General features: G+C 45.2%; 1 protein-coding gene across 3 annotated transcripts in view; it reads right to left on the reverse strand.

The window, feature by feature from the left end:
• The window catches only part of ASAP1 (ArfGAP with SH3 domain, ankyrin repeat and PH domain 1), a 309,560-nt gene that overhangs the window by 267,032 nt on the left and 23,383 nt on the right, over nt 1-19,145 (reverse strand). The gene's annotated exons all lie outside the window — the stretch shown is intronic.

The following is a 19,145-nucleotide window of genomic DNA, read 5'->3' on the forward strand; positions in this document are numbered from 1 at the left end:
CCCGGCGCCGCCCCCGGAGCGGTTACTTCAGCGAGCTCGTTACGCCAGCGTTCTGCGAGAAGAGGGACCAAAAAAAGTTGTGCGCGTTCTTTTTTAGTCCCGAGTGGGTGCGGGAAGCGAGGCCGCGAGAGCCGCCTCCTGCTGCGAGGGCCGCAGGCCGAGCGAAAGGGGTGCGGGCGCAGCGGCGGCCCCGGGCCCGGAGCAGGGAGCCGNTTAGGTTGCTAAAATGCTAAGACAAATGAAAGGGGTTTTGCTTTTGTACAATTTTCTAATCTTCCATTTGCACTATAATTTTTTTTTTAACCCGCAGGACACAAGAGGGTCAGGAGTGCAAAAGGCATTTCTGGAGGTGCAAATGGTGTACAATTCTCAGCAGATGCCGAATTTCAGCGGAGAAAGTACCAACAGATTGCTCATTCCCTGGTCCCGGCAGATGGCTATTTTAACTAGCTCAATCTACTTAGTCCAAAGAATCCATTTAATTTCTCGCCACTGCTTGTGGATAAAATTGTTTTTAAAAAAAAAAGAAAAGAAAAAGCTAGGTCCTTGGGAAGCTTCTCAGGATCGGTTCCTGTCATTGGAGTCAATAGGAGGAGCCTTATAAAGTCATCTCCAAATGCGCCCCCTTAGGGCAGAGGGCTGGCCCTGAGCCTCCCCTAAGATTGAGTTTCTGCCATCTTGTATGGTTAAGCAGTCCCTGGTCCTCACCCACAACTACAATGGCGTGCCCCAAGGCAGTGACCTTGTCTAGCATTGGGCCTGGCACAGAGAAGTAGCCCAGTGTCAATATAAAGGTGCATCACCCCCATCAGCAAATATTTACTGATGGCCTACTCCATGCCCTAGAGATTCAGTAATGATAATGTCCCTGCTCTCATGAGCTTACCTTCTGGTAGGGAACCAGACAACCAACAAATATGTGATAGGAGTGGAGTGCATACAAAATAAGAAGATGATGGAGGTGCCAGGGTATAAGGAATGTTGACAGAAGGCCTCTGTGACAAGGTGACATCTTGGGCAGGAAGGCAACGAGAGGCTGAGTTCTAGAGGTAACCATTGGCTATGGGATCTAGGCCTTCAGGTGCCTTCCACGAAGATGAACCAATTCCACGTGACTGTTAAATAACAGATGAGGGGGCGCCTGGGTGGGAACCGGTTAAGCATCTGAAGCTAGTTTTGGCTCGGGCCATGATCTCGCAGTTTCATGAGTTCAAGCCCCATATCGGGCTCTGTACTGACAGTGCAGAGCCTTCTTGGGACTCTCTCCCACTCTCTCGGCCCCTTCCCCACTTGCGCTCTCTGTCGTTCTCGAAATAAACTTTACAAACATAATGATGGGTGAGAAAGGACTTTGTGCACAGGAAAGCCATTATGATTATGAAAGGAGCTTCGGGTGTTTTGTCTACCCATGTTAGCTGTCCTGAACCTGCCCTGTGCCTCCAGCAAAGTGCTCAGCAGATGTCAGGTAGGCAAGGGTTTCAGCTAACTATAGGACGAAGGTCATCAGGCAGCGTATATGAATAAAGATTTTTCCCTGGCAGAGTAGAGGGTTGAGAAATGAACCTTGAGAGGCATTCTAAAACATAAGTAAATAAATAAACAGGCACTCACTTTCTCCTTGTAGGCACTTAACAAGTTTGGTTTGGGACACACCGAGGTTGAGGTTCTGGGCAGAGAGCCAGATGGCAATAGCAGCCAGTTGAAGTCCAGCACCTGGAGGTCACTTGCTTGTGCGCAGTGGTTGACAGAGACCGAACTTTTGGAGTATGAGCCACTTAGAAGAGAATCTTACCTCTTTTTCCTCAAACCAACCGGGTCATCATGCACCTGGAAAGCTCTCTGACTTGGAGCAAATATGGCTCCTACTAGCTTGGGCCAATTAAGCTCTCTGATGTCAGTAACCCTCTGCTGCCCCATGGACCAGTTGAGTAGAAAACCTAACACTAAGACTTGCATTCACTCCAAGAAGGCCTTCCTCGAGGCTGGAAGTCAGTTTTGACTTTGATTTTGCATTTATTCTCTTCTCCTCTGTGTTGCAAGTCATCTAATGCCTGTCACTTCCTCTGGGCCGGGTTGCTCCTTCCATCCTAAATGTATGACGTATATAAACACTTGATAAATAGGAGCTGTTATTAAAGGACCTAGAGTCCATGAATAATTGCCTCAGTTCCCAGAGCCCTGGACTCCCGAGCTTTCTCTCCTAATAACTGATACTGTCACCTTGGGCCTTAATGCCATCACTTGTAAAATAAAGGGGCGGGTGTGCCACAATGATCACACAGAGCCATTCCACCTGGAGCTGAGTCTGTGTACCCTCAGCTCGGCAATGCAAGGAATAAAGTTTATTATAAGAAGCTAAGCTAACTGCAATGGTAAACAGCCAGGGATTCTTTCTTGACGGAATTCACGGGAAAGCACAAAATGCTACCATCAGGTGTTTCAGTTTTACTTGGAGATTATTTTATACGGCTCCTCCTCCCCATCTCCTCCTCGGGCCAGGAAAGGAAAACATGAACAATGAGATATTGTGCCCCGGTAAGTATATACCTCCTCAGACTGGTCTGCAATTAGAATTTCAAAGGTTCACACCTCGACCCACAATTTCTGGGGTTCATGGGCCATAATCCTCTTTAAATTTGAAACCAACCGTGTCCCAGGGCAGGCCATCTGCACCTCTCATTTTCTTGAATACCCTGAAAACCATTCCTGGAGATTTGAAAGCAAAGAGAGTCTGATGTAGGCAGAAACTGAAAACGCTGGATTTCTTTGTGTGGAGCTGCTCAGAAATATACATCATCCTTTTTGAGAGCCAGGAAACACACACGCATATGTATACTTATGCCTGCCTGGCTTTGTGTAAAGCACGCATCATCTTTGTCGTTATCATCCCCATCGGGGAATGCTCACACTCCTCATGCGGTTTCTTACTCTGGGCCCTGCTGCCTGGGCTAAGACAGTGGTCCCTGTAGCTTGCTTACTGTCTCCTTGCAAAGATGCAATAAGAAGAGCTGTGGCCTATTTTCATGGACAGCAATGGTATTACTGGCCCCAATGTCATCAGGGAAATGGCAGACTTCTATTTCCAAGTACAGGCTTCGCTCTGGCCTACCAACTAACAACCAAGGGGGTGCACTTGCAAGATGGCCAATAACATACCAGGGATGGGAGAGGAGGGGTGGAGAGTTTGGGGTGCTCTCTGAGCATAAGAAACTAAGAAGAGCTATTAGTGCTCTGATCAAGCATGCCAGCCAACAACATCCCAGCCTGATGGGATGGAATTTACACATTCACCAAAGCCTTCCAATGCCTTCATGAGACAGGAGGAATAGTGTAGGAAGAGAACAGGCTCTGTGTTATGAGGACCAAGGTCAGAATCTCTCTTCTGCTGGTTATCAGCCTCCTCTTCTCAAATGCAAAATTAGTGCAGTAATAAAACTACACCACAGGTTGTTAGGTGAAATAAAATGAAAGGATGTGGATAAAGCAGTTGACACATAGTGAATAATCAACCAATGTTAGTTCCCTTTGAACTCCCTTTTTATGCGAAGTATGACTAAAAATACATCTCTTTTCATTCCAGGACTCAGATAGATCTCTAAATTAGTCACCTGGAGGAGGAAAGAGGGGTGGGGGTGAGGGGTAGGCCACACAGCAATTCCAAAGTATGAGATCTCAGATTTGGGAACCATCCCAGTGATGGTTTTGGACTTTGGAAGTAAATAAACAAGATCTAGAGTCCAATAGAATGAATACTAATCAGGATCAAGAATGAGTTAGGGCCATAAAATAAAAACTTCATTTTCACGGAACATAGTTCCTGTAAAGAAGGACATTCTAAGCAAGGCGGCTTCTAGAGGATAGAACAGGGCACTTCTTTTGCAGGAGCAAGAGTTATAAGCTGTGTGGATTTTATTTCTTTTGAGTTTACTTATTTTTCAGGAAGTTATTTTGCAGGAGCATGAGTTCTAGCTAAGAAAGAGGTGGACTCCTATCTCTGCCACCTAGCAGCTATATGACCTTGTTGAAGTAATTCACTTTTCTGGGTCTCAGTTTTCACACCTCAAAGATGGGAAGCAGTGATAATACTAAGTGCTCTGAGGATTCAACGAGCTAAGCCACATAAAGTCCTTATGAAGAAATAGTGCTTATCTGAGATAGTATAGTAGACAGCACTTTTCGGATAATACGGGAACATTGAAAACCTCATCTGGAGACAGAAATTCTGATATTCCTTCCAAAAAAATAAAAATAAAAAAAATGGAGACTTGCTATGTACCAGATACTTTGCTAGGTGAATAAAATTAGAATTTTGGACACACGTGTCCTACCTTTGAACTTCATGACAACTTTACAAAGTAAGTATAATTATCCCAGATTTACCAGAGAGAAACCTACGGCTACTGACTACTGACGTATAGAACACCACTTTCTGAACTCCCACCCTGGGCCAGGCACCATACTAGTGGTTATGTATGCCCGCATCTGAATTCGTTCATTTTAACAGTCCTGATGTGGGAGTATTATAATGGAAACTGACACAAACGAATCTCACTGCAAGTTAATATTCCTGAGCCTGGCAGACTAAATGCATTGCTGTTGCCACAGCCTGCAAAATCAGTCTCTTGACTACAGCTCGCATAGTGCTACTCTGTTAGATATTTCTCCCAACCCAGGCAACTAAGAACGGATTCGTATTTCCTTATTTTACCTGATAACTTATGAATTCGTTTTCTATCATCTTAATGAAGTGCTAGAAGAGACGAAAGCACTGTGGGATGGGGCAGGGGCAGGCAGAAGGAGGAATGCATTTGATTTCATATGTTATACTGCTAGGCTCGTGTTGCCATATTCTATCTAAGCTAAATAAAGACTGCTTTTGTCGTGTGCCTTGTTTGAGTGCTTCCCAAGTGCACTCATGCAATTTCATGCAATAAAAAAAATAAAAAGCCTATTCTAGTCCCAAATGTATTTAATTTAAATACTCCAAGTAAACCACTCGAGCGTTCTCAGAAAGTCAAGAGGAGAAAGAACATGGTTTATTTGGAGACAAAAAGACAACTCTCTCTACCTCCTTGTTTCTTGACCATTCCTTCTGACGGAGAGAAGAAAAGTCAAGCAGAGTGCTGGAACCCGGAGACTCGTGGTATAAATACCAACTAAATGAACCCAGGAATATATTTCTGTATGTCCTCTGAAACGATAATAGTGTCAGCTAATGATGGTTGTGCTTATTACATGCCCTGCGCTTTTCTGAGTCATTGCAGGCATGACTTCACTAAACAGTCACAGCGACCATATAAAGTGGGTACTCGTATTCTCCCCCATTTTTTACAAGGGGGACACCTGAGGTCAGCTTGGTGAGTGGTGGAGCAAGACTGACCAGTCTGACTTCCCAGCCCATGTAATTAGCCACCTTGCACCACAAGCTCATCCAAGACCGTGGGTCCACAGCCCCAGGAGAATTTTCTCTCCCACAGATGGGTTATCTTTTTTTGTTGTTGTTCCCCTGGGGAGCTCATCACAAGCCCAACTCAAATGCCAGCTGGACCGCTCTGGAGGGTACTCCCCTTGCCCAGGCCTGCAGCTGAGACTACTCTTGCTGTGATGTCTGCAATACAGCCTTTCTCACTCTGTATCAGCAATGTGGGATGCTGGCTCCGTGCACAGGGACTTCAGACTTGCTACACATGGAGACGCTGAGAATCTCCCCAGTGACAAGTGGCTCTGTGGGTGGCAGGGCTCAGCTCAGAACTCAGATCTTCCTATTGACTTTCTTGCACTACAAAATTCCCAGACTGTCGATCCCTGAGGGCGCTAGGGGACTGGATCTATCCTTCTCTGTGTCATCACCTATACCCCTGAGGTTCCTGGAGGCGCAGGCTTGGCATTTTAGGAGCATCATCTCCTGCAATCTCCCATGTAGCTTAGGGAACTACCATGCTTTCTGCTGAGAGAACTCACACAGGAGCACAAGCTGCTCAAGGTCGACAGTCAATCAATGCAGAACTGTTCACACCCAGCGTAAACGTAAATCCCGCAGACTCTCCCCATGGAGAGGGCACTGCCTGGTACAGGTCCCCTGGGGCCCCCAATAAATGTGTTCGGGATTGAATCGGCTCCTTTTTATGGATTACATCATTTCTTTTTCTTGTTCTTTTTTTTTTTTTTGAGAGAGAAAGACAGAGGGCAAGCGGGGCAGGGGAAGGGAGGGAAGGAGACACAGAATCCGAAGCAGGTTCCAGGCTCTGAGCTGTCAGCACAGAGCCCAACGCGGGGCTCAAACTCACGACCTGTGAGATCATGACGTGAGCCAAAGGCAGATAACCGACTGAGCCACTCAGGCGCCCCTAGACTACATCATTTCTAATATGAGCAAAACCACCTCCAGTGGAGAAAAATTGTGCTGTCATATGGGGTTGCTAAATCCTTGCAGTCTACAGGAGCGAGAGATTTTTAAATCTTAGTTTACTTCTGAAAAAGAAACATGAGGCTGAAAAATGAGAAGAACTTACAGAACATCCAGGGTTTTTTGTTTTTTTTTTTTTGACGAATGTGTTTTGTTTTCAGTTTAGACTTCATCACACTCATGTCCACTTATGTGCTCTCTCAAGGCTGAGCACATGCCTCTCTTCCAACCCTTTTCCATTTTTCAAATATTTGTATTTCTCCAACTAGACTGTGGGCTCCTTGAAAGGAGGAGGTTTTCCATTCATCGATACAGTCCCAGAGTCCCAGAGGCTTGAGAGACACTCATTGGACAGATGAAGAAAAGAATAACTGAATGAATGGATGAATGAATGAATGACAATTTGCAGGAGAAAGGGTTTCGGAGGAATTGGAGCAGGAGAACAGGAAAGAGGGATCCTGGTTCTTGGAGCGACCTGCATCGCTGGACCTCGTCACAAAGGACCAGAGCCAGCTCCCTGGAAGATTTGTGGGAAACCAGTGCCAGACCCCAGGTATCTTGGCTCCCAAGGCGTTCCCTACTCCTCGACCTTTTCCAGTTACATTTCAAAGAAGGGATTGAAGACCGTGTCTTCGGGAAAATATCTGAGACCCCCATGTAAGAGCAGACCCTGCTGACCTCCGCATCATGGTGTCAAGGACTGCGTACAGACACTCGCCTACTATTTCAAAAGTGTAACAGTATAAAATCTAGCGCAAGATCAGTTAACTGACACCCCTAACTTTAAGCAAGAAGACTGTGAGTGCGCCATGGGGCCACAGCGCTACTTCCACTTCTGTTTTATTTTGTCACTTTCTTCTCTTTCCTTCTCTCCAAAGCCAAGTACACCAGGGAACGTGTGGGCAATCGGCGTCAGTAGACGGGACCTTCTACCTCCTTCCATCCTCTCCTCCCTTCCTCAGGAGCCCCTTTATAAGAGGTAAGAGGTCATGAGAAATAAGGAGAAGGATGTTTCGTGACAACACTGGGTGGCGATTTTTTTTTTTTTTAACCCCCTCCTCCAGCCCTGCAAACCCTGTGGCTTGTAGATGAAACTGCTGTTTTGACCAAATCCACTTTCTTCGCTGATTGACACATCCTTTCCCCCTTCGGCATTTTCAGAGATGAGACCACCACCGCGTCCTGAGTCCCTGAGGACATTCCGCAATGGGTACGGAGATATTCTGTTGGAGTTCAGTTCTATCCCCCAGTTACTAAGCAGAACTATAGCCTTTCCAATGGTTAACAGTGTGTGACCTGGATTCAGATTCCCCAAGTTCAAGTCCCAGCTCTACCACTTCACGGGGACTGTTAACCTTAAGCAAATTACTTAATGTCAGTTTCTTTACCTTTAAAAGGAGGATCAGGGGCACCTGGGTGGCTCAGTCGGTTAAGTATCTGACTTCAGCTCAGGTCATGATCTCATAGTTCATGGGTTCGAGCCCCGCATCGGGCTCTGTGCTGATGGCTCAGGGCCTGGAGCCTGTTTCAGATTCTGTGTCACCCTCTCTCTCTGACCCTCCCCTGCTCACGCTCTGTCTCTCTCTCTCTCTCTCTCAAAAGTAAATAAACATAAAAAGAAAAAAAAAATTTAATAAAGGAAGACCATGAGAAGATCTTTCTCTCCTAAGGTTGTTGGGAGGTACAACTGAGAATCCATGCAAGATGCTTAGCACAGTGCCTGGCATATAGAAAATGGTCAATAAATGTTAGCTACAAATATGATTACTTGTATACTCTGGTTTCTCTTCAGATCATATAAATCTTTCGCCTTTTACAAACATCATTACTTGTATACTCTGGTTTCTCTTCAGATCATATAAATCTTTCACGTTTTATAAATATCATTACTTGTATACTCTGGTTTCCCTTCAGATCGTATAAATCTTTCGCCTTTTACAAATATCATTACTTGTATTCTAAGCGGTTGCATTGCTAGGCTCCTTGGGAGCCAGGAAGATACACAAGACAGCCCCTGCCCTCATACTGAGGCACAGACACAAGTTTTCAGCACGACTAATGAAATGTTCAAAGAATTCAAACAGGAATAAATATTTCAAATATGTGACCTATGAGTATAAAGTTCAAAAATGCCATTTCATGTATGACTGTCTCATTGATTTGCCCAAAGCCCAGTCAGACCTATTTAAAAAAAATTTTTTTAATGTTTATTCATTTTTGAGAGACAGAGCATGAGCGGGGGAGGGGCAGAGAGAGAGGGAGACACAGAATTTGAAGCAGGCTCCAGGCACTGAGCTGTCACCACAGAGCCCAATGCGGGGCTCAAACCCACAAACTGTGAGATCATGACCTGAGCTGAAGTCAGATGCTTAACTGACTGAGCCACCCAGGCGCCCCTGGTGAGATCAATTTTTATGAGCTCTTTTCAAAGCTGCCAGTTATCCTCAAGAAGAAAACTTTGATAAAGGACAGCAATGCATGACTTTGGCATTGAGAAGGAACACAGAATGCCTGTATGGCCAGCTCCTTTTCCAGACCCCATCATTTCACCTCCTTTGGCTTCCTTTTCCTTGTAGTTAAAAGTAGGAGCCTGGCGCAAAAATTCTCAGGACTTAGGACAATAATGTCCAGTGTTACAACCAACCCCAAACAGGATGAAGCTTCCAGCCTCTCCTTCAAGATCCACCTGCAAAGCCAAGAACAGTCTGGAGGTCATCAGTTCTGGGCTGGGGGTCTCTGTTAGACATTACCCTATATGACGTGAATCTGTCACAGTACACAGTTGTTGCTTCTCAAAAGTACTAATTCACCTGCAAGGTATGTAAACCCACATAACAATGAGCTGTATTATAACAGAAGTTTTTCCTAATTATGTCAAATGTAGGGCATCACTCTATTTGAAAAAGGAAAATTGCCCACCCACCGCAGAGCTTTCTTCTTAGCATATGCTATTTGCTTAACATCTTTCTCAAATGTGAACATTCCACATCACACTAGGGACTCTAATTTAAAAAATAAAAACCCTCTACAATTGCTAGCAAACCTTCTGACAGACACATCTAGCTTCTGTTCCCTGCTTTTTATTTTACTTTCTATTTTTTGAAAAATTAGTCTTACTGCTCTGGCCGTAGAGATTTAGAGGTTATTATACAAACTACTTTATAAAATTGATATGTTTAAGTGGACAGCAGAGAACACACTGTTGATTGGATCTAGAGATGATTATTTCCAGTGTCTTTCATTTTTATTTTATGAGCAAACTGATTTTTTTCCTAATACCTGCCTTTGGGAATTAACTTTCATTTACCCCCAACTAATTTCAGCATCCCTAATTGAGCAGTTCAGACACACCCTGTAGGACATTGGCTATATTTTGTCTGCCCTACATATCCCTTCTTTTAGGAACTACCCCCTCCCTGACTCCACGTGATTCTCCAGACATTGTCAATCATAGGTCTCCACGTGCTCAACCACAGGGCTGGGCCCCGGCTGTCCAATCAGAGTTTCCCAGACTCCTGAAAGCAGCACTAATGGGTATCCCTATCAATAGGCAATAAACTACAGCAAGGCCGATCAGGGGACTTTCCAAAGGACCCCTGGGGTGCTGGGGTAAAGAGCGACATGTCTTTTCTCTAGGAGCTTAATAAGGACTTAGTAAGCCTTCTGCTACTAGTGACCTTCTTTGCCACACAAGAGAGAGCTTGCTCAAGAATGATGTTAGCCAAAAGACAGCAAAAGATAGAGGGAGAGAAGGAGAAAGAGAGAGAGAGAAAGAGTCAAGAGTCCTGATGACATCATTTGAATCACTGGATTTGGATAATCTATACCATGCCTGATCCCAGTCCAGGCCTGGTATGTAATGTAAACAACTATACTTTTCTTCTGACAGAAGCTGGTCTGAGATGGGTTTCTAACAATAAAACTAGAAGAGCTCTGATTAATCTTTTCCTGGATTCCAGTACCATCTTCAGAGTTAGCAGATATGTTGCCTGATGTTCACTGCCTCAGAGCCTCAGTTTCTGTCTATAAAGTGGGAATAACAATACCCACCTCATAGGATTCTTATAAACAGTAAGTTAGATAATACGCATAACCAAATGGGAAAAAATATTCACAAATCATATATCTGCTATGGGTCTAGTATCCAAAATATGTTACCTATTACATTTCAACAATAAAGAGACAAATGACTAATTTTTAAAATAGGCAAAAAGGGGCGCCTGGGTGGCTTAGTCGGTTAAGCGTCCGACTTTCGCTTAGGTCATGATCTCACGGTTCGTGGGTTCGGGCCCCGCGTCGGGCTCTGTGCTGACTGCCAGCTCAGAGCCTGGAGCCTGTTTCAGTCTGTGACTCCCTCTCTCTCTGACCCTCCCCTGCTCACGCTGTCTCTCTCTCTCCTAGAAATAAATAAAACATTAAAAAAAAAATTAAAAAAATAAAATAAAATAAAATAAAATAGGCAAAGGACTTGAGTAGGAAATTTCTCCAAAAATGATACAAGCACATGAAGAGATGTTCCATATTATTAGTTATTAGGGAAATGCAAATCCAAACCCACAATGAGACACCACTCACACCAACTAGTATGGCTATAATGAAAAAGATGTAAAGTAACAAATGTTGGAGAAGATACGGAGAATCTGGAACCTCACACATTCCTAGTGGGAATGTAAAATGACGTAGCAGCTTTGGAAAACAATCCAGTAGTTACTCAAAAGGTTAAACACAGTATTACCGTATGACCCAGCAATTCCACTCATGCGTATTTACTCAAAAGAAATGAAAACACACATCCACACAAAGACTTGTACATGAATGCTCATAGGAGCATTATTCATAGTAGTGGAAAGAACCCAGATGTCCATGAATGGATAAACAAAATGTGGTATATCCATATAATGGAATACTATTCAGTCACCAAAAGGAATAAAGTATTGATATGTGCTACAACACAGGTGAAACTTGAAAACACATTATGACAGTAAAAACACAAAAGGCCACAAATTACAATTCGGGCTTACATAAAATGTCCAGAATAAACAATCGATAGATGCAGAAAGCAGACAGAAAAGCCCATGGTCGACAGGGGCTGGGGGAAGGGAGGAAGGAGTGACTGCCAACAGACATAGGGTTTCCTTTAGGAAATGGGAATTATATCGGGGTGATGGTTATACAACTTTGTGAACACAACCGAAATGACTGAATTATATACCTTAAAGGGATAGATTTTATGTTATGTGAATTATATCTCAACTTAAAAAATCACCACTATGGTGATGCAGGAGGAAGGCACATCTTATTCTCCATCAAATAATAACAACTATATTGTGTGGTGGTGGACGGTGGCTGTACCTGTGAGCGCAGTATAATTTGCAGAGAAGCTGGGTCATTGTGTTGTAGACCTGAATCTAGTATAGCCATAGTGTGTCACCTATACTCAAATTAAAAACAATTTTTTAAGGCAAAGAGTGACAGCTGTAATGGCTATCCTTCAGTATCTCCTACGTACAAGACAAAGTACAGACATGGTTTTGTTCAAGCCTCACAGCAACTCTGCAACGTGGCTATTACTCTCCTCCTGCTCAGTGGATAGAAAACTGGGGCTCAGAGAAGTGGTTTTGTAACTAGTGAGCACAGGAGCTAAGATTCAAATACAAGTCCATCTGACCTCAAAGTTCAAGCCCTCTGTATTACACTACCCTCTCTGTACAAATAGTACCTTGTCATTGGCATGGCTTGGATGTGGCAGGGACTACTGGTTACATGTGTCCCCTCTATTTGGTCTCGCTGTCTTCAGGAACAGAGCCCCATTTGGTTCCAAACAGCTGGTACGGCCGTGTGCCTAAGTGTGCGCCCAAGTGTAGCCAGTGAGATGCACGCTGAGGTCCTATGTAGGACTTCCGGGAAAGTACCTTAAAAAGAGCTAATTCAGCTGGTGGGGGATCCTTGTTGCCCCTGCCCTCTTCCTCTATCCTGCCGCCTGTAGTGAGGATGCGATGACTGACACTCCAGCAACCACTTTGGGACATGAGGTAATATGACGGATGGCACAACCGGAGATGGAAAACAGCTCGGATCCCTGATAACCACACAGGTACCATCTGGCTCTGGACTATCTCTAGACCTCTCTGCTCCAAAAGAAAGAAGGACAAAAACCCTAATTGCTAACGTCATTAGGATTTTTGTTTATAAGCAGTTGGGATCTAGTCTTGACTTAAACAATGAGCTTATGAACATCTTGAGCCAACTAAGACTATAAAAAATAGCTCATCTCAGAAGAGGCCAAATTAGAAGTATTCCACTAGAGTCCTTTCCCCCACCTTGCCCTCTTTTAGATTCTATATTCAGAGACGTAGAGAGTCTATTGAATTATTCTGAAAACAGTCACTATGGCCTACTTTATAAAGTTACAGAATCATTGAAAAGACTCATCTCAATTTACTGAGGAGCAGCTTTACATATCATAAGAGCCTAAATTTCATCTCAGGAGTTGCTTCAGAAAACACAGCCACAGAGGAGCCAACAGGCGCCGGCAGAGTGGATTTCTGAAGGAGGAAATTTATTTACATAACCTTTGCACAATTTGGTTAAGAGAGAAGAGACAGGCCAGATTCCAAATAGAAGTAAGATGATAACGCTCAAAGACTTCTTTGCTTTCCAATCAATGTTCTGCTCAGTCTTTCCAGAGTAAGCACTGAAAATTCCAGAATCATTTTCCCTGCCGGAAAGATAAATGGTGGTGGGCCTTTCACAGGGGACACAGGATCTCAGTGTTGGAGTTGCTTTATTCATTTACAGAAGACAGATTTGATATTTGCTAGTCGATGTCTTATTGCTGACCCAGCAGCAGGTTGGTACAGTACTGCTGGGTCAAGAATGGGTTTTCTTTGGCTGTCCTTCTTTCTCATGAGGGTTCTTAAGAATTGAAGCTGCAATGACGTAAGTGAGGATGATACATTTGGAGGAAGGAAACATTTTTCCACACTGTTTTTTTTCGGCAGCTTAATTTATCTGCTTTTGTACACATGATGGGGAGCTAGAGCTGTTACTTGAATATTCTTTGAGGGTAAAAAATTCTACTTCTTTTTTGTTATTTTGTGTTACAGGCAGTGTGTCTGTGCATATCTGCAAATAAGCGACAAGACTGAGAATTCCAATTGAAACTTTTTAGTTCTTTCTCCAGACCTGAGTGGAATATTTTACTTTACTTTTTCCTTTTCTTTCTTTTTTTAATGTTTATTGATTTTTGAGAGACAGAGCGTAAGTGTGGGGGCGGGGTGGAGAGGGAGACACAGAATCCAAAGCAGGCTCCAGGCTCTGAGCGGTCAGCACAGAGCCCAATGTGGGACTCGAACTCACAACCCTTGAGATCATGACCGGAGCCAAAGTCTGATGCTTACCTGACTGAGCCACCCAGGCGCCCCCTACTTACAGGCATGTGGATGGACAGACAGACACACACACACACACACACACACACACACACACTCCAGAATACAGGAATCAGGGAGCAAACCACACAGATAACCAGGGAGCCAAATTCATTTCTACAAAGTCCAGGCACCAAAACTCATGCGTTACAATCACAGGAACATGCCCTTAGCTCTCACTTGGACCTTGTTTTCTCTTACCATATACCCAATTCTGCAAGTCTGGTGAGCTGGGTTTTAGGTTTTTGGCAAACTGAACAGAGCGGTCATTCTGGGGAGTGTGAGAAGGAGCAACAAAAGAGAGGAAAAAATATCCCAAACTGTAGAAATTTGCTAACACCCCCATGAAAAAGAAAGTCTACATCGTATGCCTGCTAATAAGGGCAAGCCATTCTCCTCAACTGGAGCCAGCCTCAACAGAAAGTGATATTCAAATGATGAACCTTTGTAATCAAGAGGAGTTTTGAGACATGATGCTATATTCTAGGCTCCATGCCAGATGCAGGTCTTTTAGAAGGGTTTTCAATCAGACCAGCAGAAATAACATAAAATAAAAAACAATATTTGGTGCTTAAAGGCTTTGCAGAAAATGCAAATTTGTTAAGGAAAGCAGCAATGGGTGAGCACAGGTTAGGAGCCAAAGGACCTGGAATCATGGGGTGCCTGGGTGGGTCCATCAGCTGAATGTCCAACTCTTCTTAAGATTAAACTTTTTAAAATGTTTTATTTCATATTTGAGAAAGAGAGAGAGATAGACAGACAGAGTGTAAGCAGGGGAGGGGCAGAGAAATGGAGACAGAATCTGAAGCAGGCTCCAGGCTCTGAGCTGTCAGCACAGAACTCAACGCGGGGCTCAAACTCACAAACTGTGAGCCCATGACCCAAGCCAAAATCGGATGCTTAACCAACTGAGCCACCCAGACGCCCCTAACTCTTGATTTCAGCTCAGGTCATGATCCCAGGGTTGTGGGATAGAGTCCTGCACTGGGCNTTAAAAAAAAAAAATAGACAAATACATTCATAAAAAGACCTGGAGTCAAATCCAGACACTACCATTTACAAGCTGTATGATACAGAGAAAAAAGATTCAATTTCCCTCATCCCTACAATGGGGCTAATGACAGCCACTTCACAGGCTGTTGTGAATACTAAATAAGCTAATATATGTGAGAATCCAATGTCTGTATCCCGTAAATGTTCGTTCGATCCAAAGAACTGACATTTTACTTCATGTGCGAATCTTTGGGTTTTTTTTTTTTCCCATGGAACGTTATTACTTGGTCTGACGATGTCAATGAAAATCAAAGAGTAATATGAGCTAGCAATTTCACTCCTAGGTATATGGCAACAGAAATGCATGTATATGTTCATCAAAAGACACATATAATAATGTTCACAGAAGTATGGCATGTATAATAATGCTGGTATAAAGGCTCAGGGAAAAGTGTGCCGTTTCAAAGTAACAACTCTCTAGGGTCCTGTGGTCCATATACAGCTCCACGTCCATCCATGGTCTTCATACTCCAGCCTACCTACGGTCCTGAACTGTACGCATTTCATGAATATATCCTTCCACTGGTTCATGTATTTGATAACACAATTTGCCCTGTTCTCTGAAGAATATGATGGAATACCAATACATACATAAACACATATGTGTACACACACACACACACACATACACACACACACACATCTGGCTCAGGCTATCTTTCACATTCTCTGATCCTAAAAGGGGCCAAGTCTCTGTTCTCATGATCTGGAAGCCATGAATGTATATTCATCATAGGACAAACGTTTTAGTAGGAAGGAAATGAATATGTTTACCCTTTTTAATGTAGCAGGCAAGTGACCCAGTGCTTTCCAGTATTTCTCATGTCATCCTCAACACACCCTGTAAAAAGAGCATCGCTGTGTAGAGGTTTTGCAACCTACCCACCACCAGGTAGCTCCTAAGCGTTTGCTTATGCGCTTGAATCCAGTTCTGACTCCAGGATCCCTTCCCTCCCTCCCACACCACAGCGGGAAACCACCAGTCAGAAGAGACATAGATGGCCACGGATCTGGGATGGATTTGGTCTGGGCAGTAGATTGTGTCCTTGACTTCAATCCCAGGTCCTCCCGTTACCACCCCCCGATACCGCCAAGTTTGGGAATCAGGGCCCCACTTAACGCAGTCTGCTCTTCAGAAAGGCATTTGGGTCAAGCTTCTGGTCCACTGTGGCTATGTTATTTCAGCATAAGTGCTTTTTAACAACCACATGTATCTATTGACTCTAGTAAATGGCAGATTTTGCCCAGACCTGAGTCTTGAATCTCACTCCTCATCCATGCCGCGGTGTCTGGCTTCCATGGGAGGAGGCCCCCCGCCCCCCGCCCTGGAAAACAGCAGAAGCCAAAGGCATCCTGGCTTCTTTTCATACAAAGAGGGTAACAGAGCCACAGGGATTTATCCCTTAAGAAGAGAGGCATACCAGTTCACAGCCCCACCTGCATGGCACCTGGGACTACCTTCAAGGCAGACTGTGAAAGAGGCTTCTACTACAAAGAATTATCTGAGGTCTCCCTCAAGGATCTGTCCCTAAGCAGAGTCAGCTTTGGGACCTTAGCCTCCTGGAACCCAAGACCGGCTGCCTTACCCCCGCTGCGTGCATTTTTGCTGCCCCTACTTCCTCTCAGCTATAGACCTTCCCTGGTAGATACTTGGGGATCAGCAGACAGAAAGGACCTAGGCCAATGTCAAGGATGGTTTATGGTTACTGACTAGCATTCAGCCTCAGGGTTCTAAACCCTTGGATGCTATGGTCCTTAGGCCATAATGCACACTCCCTGGTTAACATTTCGGTGGCCGCTGTCGGATGGACCATGGCCCAGGGCGCGAGAGACGCTGAGGAGAAAGGCCCCAGCCAGCTCTGCTTATGGCTGGGGTAGGAGAGGGGAAGCAGAGGAGGGGGAAGGCAAGGAATATAAGCAAGCAAGTTTCACCTCTTCTGGTTTCACTGCAGAGGGTTTTGAAAAGGGTAACAGACAGAGTCGGCCAGTGGAGTTCTACCAACAAATCGCAGAGGGACAAGGACGAGAAGACCCATTACTACCCACCCACCATGACTCAGACCTTGCCTCCATTATATCTCCTTCAATTCTTACACAATCCTGTGAGGTCAAATGATCCCCATTTTACAGATGAGGAAACTGAGGCGCAGAGAAGTTAAATACTTGGCCCATGTCCTAACAAGCAGGTCTGGGGGACTTCAAAGCCAGTACTGGCTTTCGACATCACATGTCTACAGCTTCACTCCTGCAGACGTGTGAGCAACAAATGTAACGACATCCATTTCCTCTCGATCTGATGTCCTTTCGGGGGCGGGGGGGGGGCATGTACCCCCTCCTCCTTCCTCTGCAGAGGCACAAACACATTCACATTCACACACAAATTGGGGTAAAAAAGAATTACGATCAATTTGGGCTTATATGCCCTTTTGGGTCCTCGCACCCAGCAAGTGTGGGCCCCCAGATGCACATCCTACAGTAAGTCAGCTTGTTTTTCTCACCCTCTCTCTGGCTGGGGGCTCATCTTCAGAGGATTCGATGTGGAAGCATGGAGGGGACCTCCTGACCATGAAGTGTGGAAACATGGCCACCAGGCTGGGCTGGGCACTGTGCCCTGGGTGCCAGCGCCTCCCACAGTCCACACAGCCAGTGTCCGGGAACTCACCCTGAGCCGGCTCTTCCTTGCCCTTGCCTCAGGGATCCAGGCAAAGGCTGACCCCCATCTCTCAGCGACTGTGACTGTGTGCAGCCTGTGTGAGATCAGCACAGCACTCACTGGCTTCTATTTTTTAAAGAAAGTCATTTTCCACTTGCATATCCAAGTTCAAATGTGGCAAGGGGTGTGAAAAGTTTTCTGAGAGCCACTGAAAAATATCCTATGTCTGAGTTGGGAGGACTTCCTCTTCCCCATAACCAACCAAATAAGTACAGGGGATAGGGAAAAGCAACAGGGCAATGGTAAAGAGAGAATCAGGAAGGACTGCCTGGAGGAGGCGGTGTTGAGATGTCTCCTGGAGTTGGGAGGACTTCCTCTTCCTCAACACCAACCTCAGAGGTAACACAGACACACATATACACACTCAAATAACATGGACAGACACACACACTCAGAAGTAACATGGACAGGGACACCTGAGTGGCTCAGTCGATTAAATGTCCGACTCTTGATTTTGGCTCAGGTCACAGTCTCAGGGTTCATGAGATCGACCCCTGATGGGCTCAGGACTGACAGCACAGAGCCTGCCTCAGATCCTCTGTCTTGTGCGTGCGTGTGCACGCACTTCCCCTCTCTCTCTCTCAAAAATAAATACATTTAATTTGCTTTATTTTTTATCTTATATTTTGAGGGTGTGGGGTAAAGACAGAGAATCTCAAGCAGGCTCCATGCCTGACATGGGGTTTGAATTCACGAACTGCGATATCATGACCTGAGCCGAAATCAAGACTCGGACCCTTAACTGACTGAGACACCCAGGTGCCCCAATAAATAAATAAACCTTTAAAAAACATTAAAGGGGTGTCTGGGTGGCTCAGTCTGGTTAAGAGTCCAACTTCAGCTCAGGTCATGATCTCACCATTCCTGAGTTCAAGCCCTGCATCGGGCTCTGTGCTGACAGCTCAGAGCCTGGAGCTGCTTCAGATTCTGTGTCTCCCTCTCTCTGCCCCTCCCCCGCTGGTGTTCTGTCTTGCGAAAATGAATAAACATTAAAAAATTTTAAAATAAAGAGAGAACGTGGACAGACACACACATACACACTCAGAATCCTAACTGTTACATATGACTGAGAAGCAGACATTTTGGAAACAGGCTTTTTCACTAAAGACCAGTTGCTCATTATTTACGTACGCCGAGCACCTAGCCTCATGGCTTCCGCGCAAGGTGCCACGGGCCGGCGTATGCACGATCAAGGCCAAGCTGGCCCTCACGGAACCCACAGTCTGTCAGAGCGTGTGCAGGGGGTCCACCAGGCCCCTCCCCCCCTTCCCTGTCTTCCTCTGGACTCTAGGGGCCTGATCTGCTCTGAACACCCTACAGGGCCCCTTGGCCCTCTGGCCTCCAGCTGGGTTCAGCCAATGGGATTTCTGGAAGGCGAATGCAGGAAGCAGAACATGCAGGGAGGCAGTGCTTCTCTCCTCTGCAGACTCCCACCTCTCAGATGCTGGCTGAGGGTCCTCTGCACACAGCCTCCGTGCCCACGATTCCCAGAGCCCCTCCTTCCCAAGGCCCCCTTCCCAGAGCCCCCCCAGAACTCCCCCTC

The sequence above is a fragment of the Crocuta crocuta genome, unplaced genomic scaffold, assembly GCF_008692635.1.
Source record: "Crocuta crocuta isolate KB4526 unplaced genomic scaffold, BGI_CrCroc_1.0 scaffold119, whole genome shotgun sequence".
In the NCBI taxonomy this organism is placed as follows: domain Eukaryota; kingdom Metazoa; phylum Chordata; class Mammalia; order Carnivora; family Hyaenidae; genus Crocuta; species Crocuta crocuta.